The 5597-nt window shown below is 42.3% G+C and overlaps 1 long non-coding RNA gene across 1 annotated transcript; it reads left to right on the top strand.

Annotated features, from left to right (window-relative positions):
• The first annotated feature begins 4212 nt into the window (after positions 1 to 4212).
• lncRNA:CR43848 (long non-coding RNA:CR43848) lies at positions 4213 to 4867 on the top strand. Its single transcript, NR_074009.1, has one exon. It is a non-coding gene; the product is annotated as a long non-coding RNA:CR43848 (long non-coding RNA).
• Positions 4868 to 5597: the final 730 nt, after the last annotated feature.

A 5597-nucleotide genomic window follows, 5' to 3' on the forward strand; every position in this document is an offset into this window, starting at 1 on the left:
AACGGAGGAAGCGGGCGGAAAAGCGGGAAAAGCGAATCGCGAGAGTGGGCCGCGTGGAAGCTGGCTGAATGATTGCCTTGCCTGCCGAACTGACTGACTAACCAATGAACGGTTCAAAATGAATGACTGAATGAATGAATAAATGAACGGATGAGCGCACCTCTTCAGTTGGCTGCATTCGCAAACTCGTTCAGGCTCTGGCCTTCTCTGTATATATCTTTATATATCTATTGAACTTGGCCGAAAGCCGGAGAAACACAGCGCACACACACACACACGCACACAGTTCGCTCAAAGTACAATGGAAGTTAGTTTCACCAAGTCGGGGCTACTTTATTGAGCGTAAGTTTTCGGCCAGGCCATATTATTTGATGTGGTTGGTTATGAAGTCAAGCCTGTCCGCCACCAATGGAGGGGCGGAATGGTGAGTACATTTTGCTCGTATATATTCTACTCCAACGGCCGATAAAATTAACTATTTTACCAACGTGCACGTAATGGGCGCATCATTTGCCATGGGCTGTCTGCCTTCCCAGCTGTCTGCACATCGTCCTTGCCATCGTCCTCCGATTCGTCCTCGTCCTCGTTCTCGTCCTGGATTCTCTGTGCTCCAATTTCCTGGCTGAAGTGCTTTAAATTGCCATAAAAATGCGCTATCGACTGGCATCTTTTGGCCGACTGCTGTTATTACTGGGTGTTTTGTGCTTTTGCCTGCCACATTTCTACACTCAATTTGTACAAATTTAATTGTCTGCCGCCCTTCGTCTCGCTTCTATTTATTTATTTGTGCAATCCCTTGTGCAGGCCTTACTGTTTCCCATCCATTTTTCCTCGTTCATTTTTTCGGTAAACGCCTGCCAATGCCGAAGTGTCCAGTGTCCGCTTTTTGGGGGGGAAGAACCTTTTATGGCGTTTTATTTATTTACGATGTGCCCTTTAAATCAATGAACCATTCGCCTAGCCTTGTCGCTTAAATTTACGCACAAGTTTGTGAGGAAGCCTCAGCATCGTGAAAAAAAATAAAAGTTTCTTGGGCTGGGTGGATACTTTTGGGCGGATAATAATCGTACAATATCTTAAGCGTTTCAATTGTTTAATACTGTACTTATAACACCCTAGGGCAACAAGCAAGAATGTTGCAATGAATTCTACCGAAGGAAATTTTATATTATTTTAAGCATTTTGTTTATAAAGGTTACCTTAAAAAATTCCACCATTCTTCTTTTGAAAAGAGCATTAGGTACTAAGTATTCGACCCCGGCAGGATGTGATTTCCCTTTTTGTTTTGTGCGCGCTAACAGCAATCAGCTAGTAAATCGAATTTCTTGCCTAAAATAACAACAACAATGGAGACAGCAAATTCGGGGAGGCAAAGAGGCAAGTTAAAAAAAAAAATATAGAAAAGAGCGGCAAATAAATACAAATACAAATAGAAAAGCACGACGCGCCGGATGGCCGAACAAACTAAACACAGCGTTTGTTTTAGCAGCTTCCGTTTCCTGTTGGCAGCCAGACGAGCAGCGTAGCACAGAGGCGTCAGTGGAGGAACGGAGAAACGGAGGATTGGAGGAGCATCAGCGACGCAGTCATCCATCCATCCGTCCATCCATCTATTGGGTCAACTAACCAAAAGACTAGCCCATACGCACGGCCATCCATCTATATCGTCTCCGTCTGTCCGCCCATCGCACCATCCGTCGACCATTCATCCATCCATCCCAGCGCCTCCCATCCACATCCACATCCTCATCCACATCCACTACAAAACATCCACATGCAGCCGATGGAGCAAACGTCCAGTTACCGCTCCTTTGACAAGCGGCAAAGCTTCCTGTTTCCCTGTTTTCCTGCCTTCCTGTTGCCGTTGCTCCTCCCCGAAATGGACAGGGCTAAACGCATTTGTTCGAAGCTTGTTTAGTTTAACTTTAATTGAATTTTGTGAATTTTGCTTTTCTTGCCTTTCCCAATTCAGTTTCTATAGGTTTTTGCGCCATCTTACTCATTGGGCACAAGGGCATATTGACTTCTTGGTCACTGAGTACCAACAAGAAATTAAGACATGTGTCTCGGATTTGGACAAACATCTAATGAAGACATCAACTAACTCAGTTGGATGACTAGACCCACTTCTTTTGTTGAAAAATTTAATATTTCTATAGCCTTTTAGTTGCTAGATTTGAAATCTAAGAAACGTTATACAAAAAGTTTCATAACTACATATGTAAATAAATCGATGCCATTGGGTACATTTCAGTTCTCAACATCCAATGAATCTTTACTTGCTTATTTTGTTCTAGTTGAGTATTCTTTGTAGCCTTTTTATTTGTTGGCCCGCTGGCCAGCTGGTGCCACCTTTATATGGCCTGAATTTATTATGGACAAAAACGGAGAAAAAAACCAAAAAAAAAAAAGAGAAGAACAGCCTGTTGGCCGGAGTTCGCCGTTCAGCCAACAATCGAATCTATATCCCACTGAGAACTGGGGACCGGACCCAAGCCCAAGCGAAGCTGGCCAGAACTCCAATGCTCCACCATATGGCCAGAAAGCCAGAAATGGCACGAGTTTGGCTCGTAAAAAGGCTTACATAAGTCGGCAAGCAGTGGACTCTTGGACGACTTACCTTTTTGCCAGGCAACGGTGAAATTGTCTTGTATCGCTGGCAACCCTTTTTTGTGCAAAAGTGAAAGAAAGACCGAAATGTGAATTCAATTTGTTGGGCCTGCCCCGTCGTTTTGAATAATTTGTATGATTTAATTTTTGCGCTCTCCTTCCAAACGAGGCAATAAAACGATTGCCATTGAAAGCGACGTGCTTTTGCGGTCGATCGACCATCCACTTGGCATTGAGCCACTGTGGCGTATACGCAATAGCCGGATACATAAAGCCAAAATCAGAGCAGTCATCCATTTCCAACCACGACGACAGCTTAAGCCAATCGACGCTTTTGTGATTGCCAAAGTCAAATATGGGCATTAAATGCGTTAGCGCCCATGACACTACACTGCCGACGATACGAAAACTGTCTCAAGAAGGATTATTTAATTTTAATAATTGCTGGCAAAATCTAAGCTTTTTGTGTGCCCACTTCTTAATCTTACTAAGGTCGATTGGGAGACTTTTCAAGGATTAAGCAAAGAACCTAAATTAATAAAGTATAAATGCTAGACAGACTCTGTGAAAATTTAATGAATTGTATGGCCAACTTGCTTCTTAAGCTGTTCTTTTGTTTCCGGCTTTAAATCTCCAAAAAAAATGAACGGCAATTTATGTATCTTAAGCTAACGGAAATTGTAGCTGGGGCTTGCTTTAAATAAATTTATATAAATATCGTATTTAAGTGCAAAGTAAGATAGTAATGCAATTGAGGAGCCAAACAAATAAACTACAAAGTAAAAATGCACTAAAGAGTCTCTAATTATGTTTAAGTTTTAGAAAATAACTTGCTTCATAGGAAATGCCGATCGATGGCATTTTACACAAAAACTGATTGTGAAATTGCTGCGGTTGCCGCATTGAATAATATCTGTGTCGGCCAACTTTTTGGCGTCAGTGTTAATCTGGCCGACAATTATAAGCCATATCTATTATGCTCTTTGTTGAGCTGCATAAATTATGCGCAAAGCTCGGCTCTGTCCACAAAAACCAATGCGGTTAGACCCCCAGACCACTCTCTGTCCATTCGGAGTTTTATCTAAGCCCAAATAAATTTAATCAACCGCAATCGGAAGTGTTAGAATAATGACACAATAAACAATAGCAATTAAAATATCAAATATAAATCATTGTGTAAATTTACAGCACAATTGCCATGAAAGCCAAATGCGAAAATTCCAGAACAACCAGAATAAAACTGCATGCAAACGCACAACAGGAGTTATTACTGGTCCATAGATATGTGGCAATTTGCGAATACATTTATATTTGTTTGCCAGCCTATTTTTTGCGATAAAAAGTCATAAAAAGCGTAGTCAAATTCCAACAGGCAAACAGCCTGTTTGCCTCTCTGTCCGTTTGTTTGTCCGTACGTTTGTCCGTACGTTTGTCCGTTCGTGTGTCCGTGTGTTTGCGTCATGTGCGTGCAGCTAAACACACACTGGAGGACGCATACTGTTCCCCAGACACCGAAATTGCCGCCCCGGAGCGATCGAAGCAGCCCGTAAACGCATGCATAAATTTGCACGCATAAAATCAAATCAAAATTCAACGACATGTGACAATTTTATGTCCACAAAATTATGTATTTGTTGAAAACACACAAGCGACAACAACAACAAGGATAATAACAACCCAAGCACGGCAAAGCAACAATAATGCAAAGCAATGAAAATAACCACAATGGCAGATACAACAACAACGGCATTACCAGCGGCAATGTGAACAACATCGAGAACGGAACGGACATAGGAACGGATAGGACATAGGAATTCCGAATCGAGGGGCCAAAGGACTGAGGGACTGTCAACTGCCAACAAGGACATAAGCAATAACAACAAACAGCTAAAATAGCAACATGAGCAGATTATAATGAACAACATATTCGCACGGCCGCACCCACTGCCACACCCCTCATCCATTCGCTGTTCCCCCCCCAATCGCCCACCGCCCCTCATTCGACCGCTTTCATAATCGCACACGCACTCAATTTCGTTGGCTGGAGAGGGGAGGGAGGTAGGTAGGTAGGTAGAGGCAGGGGAAAAAGCAACAAAGCGCCATGCAACAATTTACGTGTTTTGACACTAATACAAAAGCTATTACAATACATGCACACCAAAAAATGTGTTTAGTTTAATAACAAATCCTGATTTTGTGTAATCTTTATGACAAATTATGGATCTTACGACATTCAAAAGAAAAAATATTTTTAAGTACTTTGAAGTTTTTTAAAGTAGTTTTAAGTTTAAGTTAAGTTTCCAATAAGTTTTCTTCTCAACATAATAACCTTCAGTAGCAATATTTTGTCTCTGTGCACTAATACACACGTGCGCACACGCACACTTCCACGGCCACACCGATGAATTCAAGAGGAAGGAAGAAAAATAGGGGACGAAAAAAGCAAAGTTTCCACATTTCCCTAATGTGCCGAGTGGCTTTCACTCAATTTTTAGGTGGCCCAGCCCAAATCGAGTTTGGGTCACCTTTGAAGTCCGAGCCGAATGGAACGAATATCTCGAAAATAGCCGTAGGGGCATATTTAACTAGTTTTACAGGCGATTTTGTCGAGAAGGGACCAGCGAAGGAAAATGCCTAGGCACTTTTGCATGGCGTGACTTTGGGAATGGACCGCACCTTGACTTTAAGACAATTTTCGATGGCCAACTGGGCCATCTTTTGCTTGGCTGTTGTCTCGAAAGTCCTGGGACTCGCCCTTGGGTGAAAAATGGGTCATGGCGGTCATGTGATGGGGATTTTAATGATGAATTGCTCGGCCGACGGTGCGTATACGTTACATTTGACATTGACATATTTTGCATTAGCATAAAAGTATGCAACATATTTTCTCGCACTCTACAATTTTTTCCCATTTATGCTTTTGTCCTTTCGCCAATGTCCTGCCGAGCGTGCCTGGGGAAATAGATAAGGATCTTTTGTGCCCTAGA

The sequence above is a fragment of the Drosophila melanogaster genome, chromosome 3R (genome assembly GCF_000001215.4).
Source record: "Drosophila melanogaster chromosome 3R".
Classification (NCBI taxonomy): Eukaryota; Metazoa; Arthropoda; class Insecta; order Diptera; family Drosophilidae; genus Drosophila; species Drosophila melanogaster.